The sequence below is a fragment of the Ascaphus truei genome, chromosome 5, assembly GCF_040206685.1.
Source record: "Ascaphus truei isolate aAscTru1 chromosome 5, aAscTru1.hap1, whole genome shotgun sequence".
Taxonomy (NCBI): Eukaryota; Metazoa; Chordata; class Amphibia; order Anura; family Ascaphidae; genus Ascaphus; species Ascaphus truei.
The window spans coordinates 186,167,150-186,185,064 of record NC_134487.1 but is presented as its reverse complement, the minus strand read 5'-3'; the positions used below and the strand labels follow the sequence as shown (position 1 = coordinate 186,185,064).

General features: G+C 38.8%; 1 protein-coding gene across 1 annotated transcript in view; it reads left to right on the top strand.

Moving 5' to 3' along the window:
• LOC142495654 (prolactin-releasing peptide receptor-like) overlaps window positions 1-17,915 on the top strand; it is a 292,869-nt gene that overhangs the window by 224,098 nt on the left and 50,856 nt on the right. The window lies entirely within an intron of this gene.

Sequence of the window (17,915 nt, the reverse complement as noted above, 5' to 3'; positions counted from 1 at the left end):
GAAAGAGGGGGCCCCGCGAGACCACTGACAGGGGGGCCTCAGTGGAAACTCTAGTCCTGAGCCCTGTGAAAGCTGTCGGTGGCCCTGTTGGTAACTGTCCCTAACTGTCAGGAGTCGATTGCCTGATGTACAGAATAAGTAGAGTTAGGAGACTATGGGGCCTTTTCAAGTAGCTTCAATAACAAACTCATCAATCTTTTTTGGCACTTCCTGTACAATTTGGCAGATTTGTTATTCAGAAAGCTTCGAAAACCTGCCAAACTCGTTCGGGGAGTGCATTTTCCTGAGCGGCCTGGGTCCTGCTCAAACACACTGAGTGGGAGGTGACAAACAGCAAAATAGCACCATTTTGATAAGATCACGTTATTTTAGTAGCCTCTATTCTTTCATCGGGGCTCTGAAATAGAGAGCTTATCACAGATCTCAGAAGGGATTTGAGAGTGGGACTTTGAAAAAAATGCATTTTTCCTGCATCGGATTGAAGCCGGGAGTCTCCGAAGCTGATACACATTAATATCAGCTCTGGAGACCCCCGGCTTCAATGCAATAAAAATACATTTACAGGCAGCTTCATTACCTTAGCGGCTAACCACTAAGGCAATGAAGGGGTTAACTACCAGTGCCCGTCTTATTGTGGGTAGAGGATATAGGTGCAGGTGGTATTGGCCTTGCGGAGCGTTGCGGGAGGAGTTAACTCCTTCATTACCTAATTGGTTACTAACGCTACGGTAATGAAGGGGTTAACCCCTCCCACTACCCACCCAGTAGGCTACCCACGACCGGCCAAATACCACCTTCACCCACCCCCCGTATCCCCAATAAACATTATAATAAAATACAAACACAATAGTAACCAATACACCCATTCATTGTCAGTGTGGTTACATATGCCCTCGATGGGAGCAAAGATAACCCCAATGAGAATTAATAGGCACTCCCTCTACCCCCAACAACCATTACATTACAGTACAGTAATGGGCAAAATTACTATTTTTATTATCCAGATTATCCATTTGCCCATTAAAAATAAAACATTATCCAGCTAGCATAAAGTAAATAAAAGTTCTACTTACCTCCACCAGGATGAAGGCCACCCGCATCACCGTCCTCCACGTCCATTTACTCAGTGGGCAGCAACAGTACAATAAAAAAACAAACTAATGGTCACTAACCCCTTAATCACCTTAGCGGTTAGTAACCGCTATAGTAATTAAGGGGTTAACTTCCCTCCCCCGCTACCCACCCGAGCAACCTAACCACCCTCCCTGGGGCAACTACCCCGCCCTCTACCCATTGATTGGCACAATGGTACATCATGCCCATATGATATGGGCATGATTAGCCACTATGGCAGTCAAGGGGCAACCTAAAAAAAACAGCACCAAAAAACGACACAACAATTTTTAAAACCAAGCTCCTAAACAACACAAAACTTAAATAAAACAAATACATAACAATTAACTAAAAACAAGAAACAAAAACTCAAAACATAATAATTAATTAAAAACAAGCATTTGCCAAAAAATGCATTGCCTGTCACTGTATGTATCTATAACCCAAAATGGGCATAGATAAACACATTCGAAGTCAATGGGCAACCTAAAAAAAACAGCATCAAATAGACACGACAAAAAAAATAACCATTCAGCCAAAAAAAACACAATAACAAAAATCAATCAGCCAAAAAAACTATAACAAGAATCAAAAATCAAAAAAGCACAATAACAAAAATCAATCAACAAAAAACATAAAAACATTTTTTTTAAATTTAACAAAATTCAAAATTTTAAAAAATACAGTTTTAAAAAACCAAGCATCAAAAAAATACAATTAAACAAACCAAGAATCAAAAATACACACTGAAAAAAATACAATGAATGTTTTTCTTACTTTTGACATCTTCAACATCCGATTCCGAGTCCATCAGCAACAGCAGGAACCTCTTGACTCTCAACGCAATGATCCTCAACAGCCGGTTGAAATGAATGAAATAAACCAAGCACCTAAACAACACAACAATAAAATAAAACAAATACATAACAATTTACTAAAAACAAGAAACAAAAACTCAAAACATAATAATTAATTAAAAACAAGCATTTGCCAAAAAATGCATTGCCTGTCACTGTATTTATCTATAACCCAAAATGGGCATAGATAAACACATTCGAAGTCAATGGGCAACCTAAAAAAACAGCATCAAATAGACACAACAAAAAAAATAACCATTCAGCCAAAAAAAAACACAATAATAAAAATCAATCAGCCAAAAAAACTATAACAAGAATCAAAAATCAAAAAAGCACAATAACAAAAATCAATCAACAAAAAACATAAAAACATTTTTTTTAAATATAACAAAATTCAAAATTTTAAAAAATACAGTTAAAAAAACCAAGCATCAAAAAAATACAATTAAACAAACCAAGAATCAAAAATACACACTGAAAAAAATACAATGAATGTTTTTCTTACTTTTAACATCTTCAACATCCGATTCCGAGTCCATCAGCTACAGCAGGAATCTCTTGACTCTCAACGCAATGATCCTCAACAGCCGGTAAGTCTTCTTCTTCTTTATCTCCATCGTCATCTGTATCTTCATCTGTTCATTGTAATCCATTGCAATCCAAGAGGCGGATGTTGTCCCGTTGGCTTCTTAAGGTCAAATGAGATGGGACAGGCCTTATATAAGGCCTGTGACATCACATTTGACTGTCAGATGGTACAGCTCCAATCCGATTGGATGCAGTATCATGTGACAGGGTTCTTTTTTTTTAAGGACATGATGTTTTCTTCAAGGGAGGTACGTCACATCCTTAAAACAAAATGGCTGCCATCACATGGTATTGAAACCAATCGGATTGTGAGATATACCATGTGAGGCACCACATGGTACATCCCCAATCCGATTGGTTCCAGTACCATGTGACATCTTCCATTTTTTTAAAGGATGTGACATCATCTTAAAGGGATGATGTCTCATCTTTTTAAAAAAATGACTGCCTCAATAATGGTACCTCAATAATCCGATTGGTTAAATGGATTACAATGTAAGGACTTTATGTCAGCGATTAGTGGTATTGAATGCTGCTTCGACGCATGCACTGGAAATACCATCCAATTACGTCACTTCCAGTGTACATACTTCAGCACATGCACACACGGCGAAGGACGCTTCTGAGCTTGCGCAACCAACACCCTACAATTACGTCACTTCCGTTACACATTTTCGTCCACATTTTGTCCTATGAGAATTTACTAGGTGCCAGCAAAGAAGTTTTACTTCAAACGTTGTTGGGAGCATATTTACCTCAATTCCAAATTGACAGACAACTCTAGAGTGGTCGGGAACTTTATCTGGTTATAAGGTAAATGCTGAAAAATGGAAAGCTCTTGAGATCTCACTCGTCCCAAGAATTAAAGGTACTACAGTACAATCAAACTTTAAACATAGATGGAAAGAAACCCATATGAAATATCTGGGGATCCATCTGACTAAGAGCTATCAGACGCTATACAAATGTAACTATCTGGGACTCTTTTCATAGATTTTATAGCATGGAAAGACATTAAAATTAATATTCTTCCTCGCATACAACTGTATATTATTTTGCCAATCTCGATACCTGCTAAAATGATAAAGCACATTCAGAATTCTATTTCGCTTCACCTGGGCCAATAAAATACCTAGAGTAGTCAAATTAGTTGTTAGCAGCTAAAACGGCAGGAGGCCTTGTGATCCTAGATGTAAGACATTATTACTTTGCCACACCTTAGACATATTGCATTATGGCATTTAAAAAGGGCAATAAATGCTGGGTGGATATTGAATCCTAATTTTCAAACCAGATTGGCCTACCGGCTCTATTATGGTTAACTATGAACTCCGTACCTGATTGTGACTAGGAACTTCCAATTAATGCTTTCACATTGCAAATTTGGGATGTGCTAAAAATAAATATAAATTGCTCTTTGCCCACTATAGGCCGAACCCTCTTTTTGGAAATCCTGATTTTCCTTCTGGGTTAAATTCAGGTTACCTTTCCAGTTGAATGATTACAAATCCTTGATGTTGGTAACCTACTGGCAGTGGCATAGCTATAGCCCGGGCAAAGCCCGGGGGCCCGTGCTCTTGGGGGGCCCGCTCTCTTGCAAAGTTGTCTCCGACTGCGCATGCACGATCGGCACTTACCGGCTGCTATTGCGCATGCGCAATCGGCACTTTCTGACCGGCAACCTCCGATCGTGCATGCGCAAGAGCAGCCAGCAAACTACGATCGCACATGTGCGGTCAGCAAGTGCCAATTACGCATGCGCATGAGCAGCCGGCAAGTGTCGATCACGCATGACCAGCCGGCAATTGTCGGTCGCACATGCACAGGAGCAGCTGGCTAAATTTTGCCCGGAGCCACGCATGTCCCGCTACCCCACTGTCTACTGGTTAAAGGCAAATTATCTGAATATAAGATCCTCTGGGAGGAAGGTCACAGAAAAGAGCAAACTTGCTTCAGCCTTAAATAGTCAGATAGATAAGGGGGGGGCAAAGTAAAAAATTATAACAAAAACCATGGGGGAGAAAAAGGTTCTGACCTTGACTGCACAATCCCAAGGTTAATTAGCGAAGGATTGTTGGTCAGGCTACCTCAGATAATTAATCATGAATTGGTAAATGCACTACAACAGACAAAATATTAACATAGGTGTTGTCCCTGTAGCAGAAAATCCAGTTAAGGTTCATCTCAATCAGTGCGGAGATGCATGGTGTGTGAAACATAAAATCAATTTTAATTAAATCAAAGATAAAGTCAGTTGTTCTGGATAATCTAAATGAACATACGGACATACAGTCATGTGAAAAAGAAAGTACACCCTCTTTGAATTCTATGGTTTTACATACAGTATGAGGACATAATAACAATCATCTGTTCCTTAGCAGGTCTAAAAATTAGGTAAATACAATCTCAGATGAACACATGACATATTACACCGTGTCATGATTTATTTAACAAAAATAAAGCCAAAATGGAGAAACTATGTGTGAAAAACTAAGTACACCCTTACTGCTTCCATAGGAATTAAGATGTTAAGTGGCAGACGGTGTTGCAAATCGAATGCCCTTGATTAATTGATCATGAGCAAGTGTGACCACCTCTATATAAGCCGAAGTTTTAGCAGTTTGCTGGTCTGGAGCATTCAGGTGTGTGTTAACACAATGCCAAGGCGGAAAGACATCAGCAATGATCTTAGAGAAGCAATTGTTGCTGCCCATCAATCTGGGAAGGGTTATAAGGCCATTTCAAAACAATTGAAAGTCCATCATTCTACAGTGAGAAAGATTATTCAAAAGTGGAAAACATTCGAGACAGTTGCCAATCTTCCCAAGAGAGGACATCCCAGCAAATTCACCCCAAGGTCAGACCGTGCAATGCTCAGAGAAATTGCAAAATTACAGTAAATGTTAAACTTCATGACAGTACAAATAGAAAAAGACTGAACAGGTATGGTTTGTTTGTAAGGCTTGCCAGGAGAAAGCCTCTTCTCTCTAAAAAGAACATGGCAGCACGGCTTAGGTTAGCAAAGTTGCATCTGAACAAACCCCAAGACTTCTGGAACAATGTCCTTTGGATAGACAAGACCAAAGTGGAGATGTTTGGCCATAATGCACAGTGCCACGTTTGGCGAAAACCAAACACAGCATATCAGCACAAACACCTCATACAAAATGTCAGGCACGGTGGTAGTGGTGGGGTGATGATCTGGGCTTGTTTTTGCTGCCACAGGACCTGGGTACCTTCCAGTCATTGAGTCAACCATGAACTCCTCTGTATACCAAAGTATTCTAAAGTCAAATGTGAGGCCATCTGTCCGACAGCTAAAGCTTGGCCGAAATTGGGTTATGCAACAGGACAATGATCCCAAGCACACCAGCAAATCTACAACAGAATGGCTGAAAAATAAAAGAATCAAGGTGTTACAATGGCCCAGTCAAAGTCCAGACCTCAACCCGATTGAAATGCTGTGGCTGGACCTTAAGAGAGCTGTGCATGAACAAATGCCCACAAACCTCAATGAACTGAAGCAACGTTGTAAAGAAGAATGGGCCAAAATTCCTCCACAACGATGTGAGAGACTGATAAAGTCATACAGAAAACAATGACTTCAAGTTATTGCTGCTAAAGGTGGTTCTACAAGCTATTGAATCATAAGGTGTACTTAGTATTTCACACATGGTTTTCCATTTTGGCTTTATTTTTGTTAAATAAATCATGACACGGTGTAATATGTCATGTGTTGATGTTCATCTGAGGTTGTATTTACCTAATTTTAAGACATGCTAAGGAACAGATGATTGTAATTATGCCCTGATATGTAAAACCATGGAATTCAAAGAGGGTGTACTTTCTTTTTCAAATGACTGTATATTAATTAAAAGTGGAGGAAACAGTTTATTGAACCCCAATTTTCAAGCTAAATATTTAAGATGATGGTTAGGATAACAGTCTGGTGCTCTAATCAGTAAAAGCAATCGAGACTGAATGTCTAATTTGACAAGACAGTTGCTAATGGGAGTTTGTCTGCAGTAGCTGTTATATCAGCTGGATTTGTTTGTTCTTATTATAGCTTTCTCCAATCAGGAGCCACTCCTGATCTGGTAATTAATTATGTATAATTGGTATATCTGACTAGGTCACTCTGAATCTAAATCCTAGTGAATAAACCCTTGTTATAAGGCATAAACATGGATACTGGGGTAGAGAATGTGGTGGGGTAAAGGAAAACTAATACTAAACTGAATCTAGTTAAGCCAATAGTGGTTAGGATAGTAATGCCAAAGTGTAGGCAGGTTCTTATTTCCCAGTAGCAGCCCTGTGGGGGCCACGGATCAGTTAATGGATGCTGCTCCATTGCCCCGGTCCTAAACTGAGTCGGCACTGACACTGTGACATTAGCACTGGAGCTTGAAAACCAACGATAGTTTCTCGTGTTGTCGCTTCTTCTAGGGTGCACCTTTTTTCAACCCCCGCTATTTTTGCTCCTGTGGGAGTAATATTCACTCCCCTCTTCAATTTTTTTAAGATATACAGGTCAGACATTTTGTCTCTCTTCTGTCCCTATCATGGGAATTCACATGATGTTCAGTTCTTTAAAACATTTGTAGGGAACGCAAACACCAAAAAGGTCTGATAACAATGTTCTATCAACAATCAGTCCCGGCAGATGACAGGTCAGACCGCGCTTATATGTTGTAGTGAGAAGCCGAACTTCACACAAAAATATCGCCAAAGAATTGCAGTGATATCTGAGATAACTCATCCAAAACCTCCATGTGTATGACTACCATGGAGAACACATATAAAATTATTTCATTGGTATTTAACTCCAACATTAACTGTTTTCAGTTTAAAATGTACCCATTAAGTCAGCGCCAGTAGTAAGAGTCCAAGATTTGTTTTCACTATTGAGAAGGAGGAAGCATGCTCTTGATAGGAGTTATCCGCATAGTAACTCTGGAATATGTTTGGATTGGCCCCACTGGAAGGTTCCTAGTGCAATCATGATCACAGAGGTATGGAAGAAGTATGCTGTACATGGTAGTTGGTTACAAAAACCAGGAGCAGACTTACTATGGGTCACAAGCCTAAGTTCCTCCCTAGCATATGAGTGAAAGCTATAAGGGGGATGAAGTCAGGAATATTATTGTTTACCTCTAGTTTTTGTCAAGTAACCAGTATTTCAGTTTCTCTGAAGCATTATTGATGGATGTCCAATAAAGCACCCTTTTGTTTATAGAAGTTCCTGGCTCCCATACTTGTTATATTGAAGCCTCCATGCCCAGCCTGCACTTACCCAACATCCTGCAAGGGCCTGAGAGGCTGAGCACATCCATGTATATAGTCAATCTCATGTGACCCCCCTTTAGAGCCTGGTAAGGATGGCTACAATTGTAATAGACGAGATGTAAACAATACAATTTGTTATACAAAATACAGCTAGCTGTCAAATTTCCTTCTGCAATTTATGAGCATATCAAACCACACAAACTAACAGCTACTAGAATATCCCCCATTACTTATTTTCTGTTCTTCGGTTTCGATGTTGAGTGTGGGCGTTTGAATTTAGCAATATGTTCTGAGAGGGTCCAGATTTATGCACAGATATGGCATTAAGAGATATGGTACATGTGTGGTGGTTTTGCCCAAAAATAGAATAATGCTGGGGAAAAGTCCTAGAGTTGATCGAATCAATCACAGAAATTAAAATACTATTGAATCTGAAAATAATAATTTTAGTGAAACCAAATCGAAAATACAAACCATTATACAGATGCAGCGGCCGTTATTCGAACATATCACGGAGCCGTTTTCGTGTGCGCTGCTGTACTCCACGCGGCCAATCACGCGGTTGGTTTGTTTGAATTTCATGGATCCCGATTTCCTTGGTTGCAATTCTTCACGTTTCCGTGGCAGAAATGAATGAATTTTAATGTGTACAGTACAGTACTGTTTCAATTTGCAGGTGTTTAAAAACCGGAACACTAAAATACAATTTTCTGCACTTGATAAAACACGAGTAAACACGCGGTAATGACGCGCCATGACATGGGTATTCCGAGGTATAACGCGGGAAATGTTCAAAACACGGCCGCTGCATCTGTACTAGAATATTGATTACACATATTCATTACTAGTATATGCCACTGTCTCACTAGCAACATGTTTTCAGGGTGCGTCCATGTGACGGCTGAGGCCGAATTCTTGCTGCTCAGTGTTGACCATACGTCTTTTAGGCCCAGATATGTCCTTTGTGCCTGTTGTAGATTCTCATTGTTTAACCAGGGCAATCCCATCATGGCTAACTCTGCAGGATAAATGCAGGCCAGGGGTATAGCGGTGGGAGATATCCCCATATTGGCAGTCCCCCTGTATAGGTTTGCTACCGTTATACATCTGGGTGTATCAATTTGTTTGCACAATGTTCATACTTCGGTGGCTGTAATTGCCTCCCACTGACTATCCGTTTCACAGGTATCTCTGCGAATCTGAGACGACGAATTGGCATCAATGTTCTGTCTTCCTGGTCTGTATTTCAACTAAAATTGTATGTGGTCAATGCAGCCAGTCATCTGCTCCAGTTGCATCCAATTTAGCTGAGGAAAGAATATATGTGAGATTGTTGCTGTGTGCTCCACAAACGTTGCTCCATACAGGTAGTTGTGCAATTTGTCAACTACTGCCCATTTCAACGCCAAAACCATAAATTTGTACACTGGGTAATTATTTTCTGATGGGGCTAATCCAATACTCGCAAATGCCACAGGTTGAACTTCCTCTGAATGTTACTGATATTATACGGTCTGTAGTCATTTCAGGCTTTCCGTCCACATGGAATACAGTACATAAGGCTTTTCTGGGTTGGTAAACGTCAATACTGGCGCATTAGTGAGGTGAGGCTTGATGGCTTTGAAGGCCTTCTTGCACTTGGGAGTTCACCTATCTTGAAATGGTTCTTTCATCTTGAAGTAATCTTAATCTATCTTAATTTCTTCAGTCCATTTCTCCCAAGGAAACTCATTTATTTGAGATATATTAAATTGTAATGGAACTATATTTACATCTTGCGAAAGAATCTGTGACTTTTGACCTGGATCTCATGTATGTATGTATGTATGTATGTATGTATGTATGTATGTATGTATGTATGTATGTATGTATATATATATATATATATATATATATATATATATATATTATATATATATATATATAGAGAGAGAGAGAGAGAGAGAGAGAGAGAGAGAGAGAGAGAAAAGAGAAGAAAAAAAGCGCCGATTCCTAGTGCATTACTGTGCAATAAAATATTTAATTTCCCAAAAAGGCTCATAAAATGAACTCACAAACATAGATAGGTAAAAAGCATGTTATGAGATTATACTCATGCTCCAAAGGATCAGCAACCGCCGCTTCACTGCTAGACTGCTCCGTGGCTTCACCGTGTCCTATCTTGTCCTCGTTGTTCACCGTCAAACAGGAACTCACGAAGTCGGGCTCACCGCAACTCCTCTCCCCGGTCACACATCAACAGATGGACTTTGGTTCCCTCCGGGGACGATAGATGTGGCGGGACTGCAAGTGACGTCACCCGGTAGATGTAAAGGACAAACGGGCTAGGATTTTCCAACAGATCTGCCAGCAGCATTGGAGGATCAACTGCACACCTGTCCCTACGCGTTTCATCAGATTAACTGACTTCTTCAGGGGAAAGGGCTCTGGGTCCATTAGTATGCATATATATACACCCACGAGTCCAATTGGCTAGATTGAAAGTGATTAGCAAAACCTGTGTAAACATACAACATGACTATATGCTCTGACCATACAAAAATCCATTGTATGGCTACAAAATAGTATGTGCTCCTATTGACAATACAAAATACAAAAATATTTATACACATAAAAACATTATGCACAAAATTAAAACTATCATATACTATATCTACTCTAAAATAGAGAATCACAGATCATGTATAGATGTTAAATACCTCAAAACAACTGAATACACAGGTACTGATGAATAATACTAGATGGTACTTAATGGCAAACAATTAGATGTTAATATCTGGCTTGAGGAGAGTGAATCAAACATACAGTATGTCCTACTCAAAAAATATATAAATAATAAAAAAGATATTATAAAAAATATATATATATCAATATATGTAGGCTAGTTAATAATTATTATAAAAACAAACACAATGCTGATTACAAAAGACAAAATGATTATGTCCATGTTACTATGAACAGGACTTATGGAGAGAAATCTATTAATATATGGAATCTATCATCCAGTTATGGTATACAGAGAGATCAACCCTTAGCTTCCAATGGTATATATATATACATATGTACTATTTTACTTTTATAAGTTCTCATTCCCCAGAGAGGGGAAGGTCCAACGTTATGCATATATCTGAAACAACAAGGAAGAGGTTAAACTGTGTACTTAAGGGATTAAGCGCATTTGCCCAAACAAAGAAAATATCGAAGTATAGACCGGACATGTATCCAAGGTCACTCATATAGCAAACTAATCAAAATTGCATGGTAAAGCCAATCCCACCATACTCCTCATAATAAATGTGATAAATTGTGAATGTGAATAAATTATAAATATAATGGTGTCTATAAGTGTAACTAGAATATTAAATGTGGTGAATTATATGATAAATTTATGATCAATATCAAATTTAATGTGATAATTGAAATGTGAAGTGATGAAAACCTTATGACAATGAACACGAAGGGAACATGTCAAACACGTTCAACCCAGACCTCCGTGATCAAAAGTCATGTGCATAATATAAATTAAAAAGGGGGGGAGGGGGAAGGGGGGAAACTAAGAGAAGGAAGAAAGGACCGACATGATAGAACAGGATATAGATTATATGACAGTGCTGATATCAATACAATCATTCAGGCCGTTTGGACTGAGGGTATTGAGTACATAGATCCAGTATGTTTCTCTAAGGTTCAAAAGCTTATGCCTATCACCACTTAGATGGTTCAAACTGATGGCTTCGATACCCATAACAACCAGGGAAGAAGGATCTCTATTGTGCTTAAGATCATAATGCCTTGACAGACTGTGTGTTTGTAATCCATGCTTGATATTTCGTCGATGCTCTAAAAAACGTGTGCAGAGTGCTCTTGTTGTCCTCCCAATGTACTGGACCCCACAAGGGCACATGATGGCATACACTATAAAAGTGGACCTGCAGTTAATATGGCCTTTCACTTGATGGATAGATCCATTGGAGTGGGATTCAATACTATTAGTTTTCTTCAAGTGTTTACACGTGAGGCATCAAGAACGGTTGCATGAAAAATTACCATCTATTGTTTTGTTAGTGTTATTAGTTGTTTTATGAAATTTTTTCAGTCTACTAGGTGCCACAATAGATTTGATGTTTCTTGCCTTCTGAAATACTACTGGAATTCTTGGTGGTAACTTCCGCCCTATAATCGGATCACTAAGCAGAACATCCCAATGTTTGTTAAGTATATTTTTAATTTTCTGTGAGGCACAATTAAACTGTGTTATGAAAAGAGGTGTACATGTCTTGTCATTATCCGTTGGTTTATACTTATTGTTTTTCAAAAGTGTTTTTCCTTTTGATTTCTCCAATAATTTCAGTCTATCTAATTGGCCCACTTGCTTGAAAGTCTCCATGATGATATGTCTCTTATACCCCTTAGCCACAAACTTATTAACCAGAGCGTCCCCCTGGGATAGGTAGTCAGAGTCCAAGGTACAATTTCTCCTAACTCTAAGAAACTGGCCCCTGGGGACGTTCTCCAACCATTTATGATAGTGATTGCTGGTATGATGCAAATATGCATTGGTGGAAACCTTTTTGAAATATGTTTTAGTAATTATCTTGTTCTCACTGTTGGCCACCAACTCCAAATCCAGAAAATTAATGCTGCACTTATTAGTTTCAAAAGTGAATCTAAGATCCATTTGGTTGTCATTAAAAGATGTCAAGATGTCAATCAATGTTTCCTGCTCTCCATCCCAAATGAAAATGAGATCGTCTATGTAACGGCCATAGAACACCAAGCCCTCCCCACAGTGAGAACAAGATAATTACTAAAACATATTTCAAAAAGGTTTCTACCAGAGTTAGGAGAAATTGTACCTTGGACTCTGACTACCTGGCCCAGGGGGACGCTCTGGTTAATAAGTTTGTGGCTAAGGGGAATAAGAGACATATCATCATGGAGACTTTCAAGCAAGTGGGCCAATTAGATAGACTGAAATTATTGGAGAAATCCAAAGGAAAAACACTTTTGAAAAACAATAAGTATAAACCAACGGATAATGACAAGACATGTACACCTCTTTTCATAACACAGTTTAATTGTGCCTCACAGAAAATTAAAAATATACTTAACAAACATTGGGATGTTCTGCTTAGTGATCCGATTATAGGGCGGAAGTTACCACCAAGAATTCCAGTAGTATTTCAGAAGGCAAGAAACATCAAATCTATTGTGGCACCTAGTAGACTGAAAAGATTTCATAAAACAACTAATAACACTAACAAAACAATAGATGGTAATTTTTCATGCAACCGTTCTAGATGCCTCACGTGTAAACACTTGAAGAAAACTAATAGTATTGAATCCCACTCCAATGGATCTATCCATCAAGTGAAAGGCCATATTAACTGCAGGTCCACTTTTATAGTGTATGCCATCATGTGCCCTTGTGGGGTCCAGTACATTGGGAGGACAACAAGAGCACTCTGCACACGTTTTTTAGAGCATCGACGAAATATCAAGCATGGATTACAAACACACAGTCTGTCAAGGCATTATGATCTTAAGCACAATAGAGATCCTTCTTCCCTGGTTGTTATGGGTATCGAAGCCATCAGTTTGAACCATCTAAGTGGTGATAGGCATAAGCTTTTGAACCTTAGAGAAACATACTGGATCTATGTACTCAATACCCTCAGTCCAAACGGCCTGAATGATTGTATTGATATCAGCACTGTCATATAATCTATATCCTGTTCTATCATGTCGGTCCTTTCTTCCTTCTCTTAGTTTCCCCCCTTCCCCCTCCCCCCCAACTTTTAATTTATATTATACACATGACTTTTGATCACGGAGGTCTGGGTTGAACGTGTTTGACATGTTCCCTTCGTGTTCATTGTCATAAGGTTTTCATCACTTCACATTTCAATTATCACATTAAATTTGATATTGATCATAAATTTATCATATAATTCACCACATTTAATATTCTAGTTACACTTATAGACACCATTATATTTATAATTTATTCACATTCACAATTTATCACATTTATTATGAGGAGTATGGTGGGATTGGCTTTACCATGCAATTTTGATTAGTTTGCTATATGAGTGACCTTGGATACATGTCCGGTCTATACTTCGATATTTTCTTTGTTTGGGCAAATGCGCTTAATCCCTTAAGTACACAGTTTAACCTCTTCCTCGTTGTTTCAGATATATGCATAACGTTGGACCTTCCCCTCTCTGGGGAATGAGAACTTATAAAAGTAAAATAGTACATATGTATATATATATACCATTGGTAGCTAAGGGTTGATCTCTCTGTATACCATAACTGGATGATAGATTCCATATATTAATAGATTTCTCTCCATAAGTCCTGTTCATAGTAACATGGACATAATCATTTTGTCTTTTGTAATCAGCATTGTGTTTGTTTTTATAATAATTATAAACTAGCCTACATATATTGATATATATATATTTTTTATAATATCTTTTTTATTATTTATATATTTTTTGAGTAGGACATATGTTTGATTCACTCTCCTCAAGCCAGATATTAACATCTAATTGTTTGCCATTAAGTACCATCTAGTATTATTCACCAGTACCTGTGTATTCAGTTGTTTTGAGGTATTTAACATCTATACATGATCTGTGATTCTCTATTTTAGAGTAGATATAGTATATGATAGTTTTAATTTTGTGCATAATGTTTTTATGTGTATAAATATTTTTGTATTTTGTATTGTCAATAGGAGCACATACTATTTTGTAGCCATACAATGGATTTTTGTATGGTCAGAGCATATAGTCATGTTGTATGTTTACACAGGTTTTGCTAATCACTTTCAATCTAGCCAATTGGACTCGTGGGTGTATATATATGCATACTAATGGACCCAGAGCCCTTTCCCCTGAAGAAGTCAGTTAATCTCATGAAACGCGTAGGGACAGGTGTGCAGTTGATCCTCCAACGCTGCTGGCAGATCTGTTGGAAAATCCTAGCCCGTTTGTCCTTTACATCTACCGGGTGACGTCACTTGCAGTCCCGCCACATCTATCGTCCCCGGAGGGAACCAAAGTCCATCTGTTGATGTGTGACCGGGGAGAGGAGTTGCGGTGAGCCCGACTTCGTGAGTTCCTGTTTGACAGTGAACGAGGACAAGATAGGACACGGTGAAGCCACGGAGCAGTCTAGCAGTGAAGCGGCGGTTGCTGATCCTTTAGAGCATGAGTATAATCTCATAACATGCTTTTTACCTATCTATGTTTGTGAGTTCATTTTATGAGCCTTTTTGGGAAATTAAATATTTTATTGCAAAGTAATGCACTAGGAATCGGCGCTTTTTTTCTTCTCTTTTTTTCTATGCAGGTAGTGAGGGAGGTCGTTGCACCCTCGTTGAGAAGCTGCCTGTTTCCTGATAGTGCTTGATTTTATTCCCCTTCATTGGACATTGCTTTTGGACTCAAAAGGTCAGCTTGTATTGTGCACTTATAGGAGGTTCTACAGCACCGTATATATATATATTTTTTAATATATTTTTTAATGTAATATGGTTTAGACATCTATTTGTCATGTTTTATTAGTATATATTGGATAATATATTCACGGAATTTATATCAATACTTACTTAATTTCAAATATATTTATTCCATCTCAGTCTCTGACATCTCCACACAGGCGCAGATCTATATTGTATATAAATATATATATATATATATATATATATATATATATATATATATATATAGACATGAAGGTCAGTCAGCACACTGCAGTAGAAAAGGTTATAATAGCAGATGCTAGTCCCATAGAAAATAAGTATGATACGAACCAATCCAAAGACCAGTAAAGAGACAGCACACCGCACGGGGTTAATCCAAAAATCTATATTCACAACATGAAATACACGTAAGCTTACGTGTATTTTATGTTGTGAATATAGATTTTTGGATTAACCCCGTGCGGTGTGCTGTCTCTTTACTGGTCTTTGGATTGGTTCGTATCATCATTATATATATATATATATATATATATATATATAAAACCAAAAATAAAGAAGCGCCAGCTCCGTGATGTAATAGAGAAAATAAATGAGATTTATTGAGAGGTAGAGTGGTCAATTGGACCTTTGCTCTCAGGTGAGATTAAAAAGAATACAATTAAACCATACGTTTACAATATGTAGCAGTAAACAAGCAGTGTGAGGTATAGGATCTGAGGCAGGTGAGTGGGGCATCAATGGTTAATGAAGCAAACAGTGAGGGTAAGTCATCTATGCCAGATACAGTCAATGAACAGCCGTGTGACACAAGCAATCAGAGTTCAAATATCACCAATAGAGGATGTCCCTTCTCAGATATTGAATATGGTGTACTGACCGCAGACCTTGTTGGACACGCAACTGGTTCCTTACACGTGTTGTCCGGTTCCGCTGTGGGATAGTAATGCCTCCTGGCACGCTGAAGATAATATCCCTTCTGTGTGAGTGTTAGCTTCCGCGTATCAGACTTCAGAGCTAGAGGTCTGGAGTTGGTGCGCTGTGTTGAAAACACTGCTGCTTCCTAGTTTCAAGCCCACGATCAATGCTCCGCCTCCTCACTCTGCGTCACTGCATCACGACACTCCTTGAGAAAGTCACTATGTGTGACGAAACATGTTGGAGTGTCGTGATACTAGGCTTGATACTAGGAAGCAGCAGTGTTTTCAACATAGCGCACCCACTCCAGACCTCTAGCTCTGACTGAGGTCTGATACGCGTAAGCTAACACTAACACAGAAGGGATTTTATCTTCAGCGTGCCAGGAGGCATTACTATCCCACAGCGGAACCGGACAACATGTGTAAGGAACCAGTTGCGTGTCCAACAAGGTCTGCGGTCAGTACACCATATTCAATATCTGAGAAGTGACATCCTCTATTGGTGATATTTGAACTCTGACTGCTTGTGCCACACGGCTGTTCATGGACTGTATCTGGCATAGATGACTTACCCTCACTGTTTGCTTCATTAACCATTGATGCCCCACTCACCTGCCTCAGATCCTATACCTCACACTGCTTGTTTACTGCTACATTTTGCAATCATATGTTTTAATTGTATGCTTTTTAATCTCAACTGAGAGCATAGGTCCAATTGACCACTCTACCTCTCAATAAATCTCATTTATTTTCTCTATTACATCACAGAGCTGGCACTTCTTTCTTTTTGTTTTTTTTGCATTAATTGTGGTCAGGCTTGATCACTGCTGAAGCTTTTGCCTCCCCCGTAAGGATTGTTCCTGATACTGGACTGTTTTTCATCATTTTTGAACATTGGATTTACACTTTTTCACTTTTTTCACAGCATACGTGTCTTATTTCAATTACACTTTTCATTTTTTTTAACACTTTATTGTCTTGCACACTCCACTATATATTATTCACTATTTAGCGCTACTATTTGTTTGTGTTAGATATATGTATATATATATATATATTCCAAATGGAGTTCCTCCAATACAATACCTTTAATAAATCCTCGGATTGTGTACACATAAGAAAGGAAGCTTACACTATTTCTTTATCTGACATAGGGGCCTACGCTATAAGCCTCGATAAGGCACTTATCAAGGCCTTTTTGACAAAAAGGCCTACTGCTATTCAGTAAGCCTTGATAAGTGGCCAATAAAAGCCTTTATCAGCATTTAGTTTTTTCAAAACAAAATTGCCAGGCGATTCGTAATAAGCCACTTATCGGCAGGTTTTTGTGCAATTCTAGTAGCCTGGAGTAGGGTGTTGGGGCTAATCAGGCTCTAGAATGGTGACTCCCTCAGAAAAACCTCCCGCCAGGAAAAGTTGTGATGAAGGTGGTGAGAACCTGCCGATAAGGCAGCGAGACAGGACTTAGAAAAAAAATTCATTTTTCGTGCCTCGGATTGATGCCGGGAGTCTCCTGAGCTGATACCCATTAATATCAGCACCTGAATCCCATGCAATAAAAATGCATTTACAGGCAACTTCATTACCTTAGCAGCTAACCGCTAAGGCAATGAAGTGGTTTACCCCTCCTGCTACCCACCAAGGGCCAAATATCCCCTT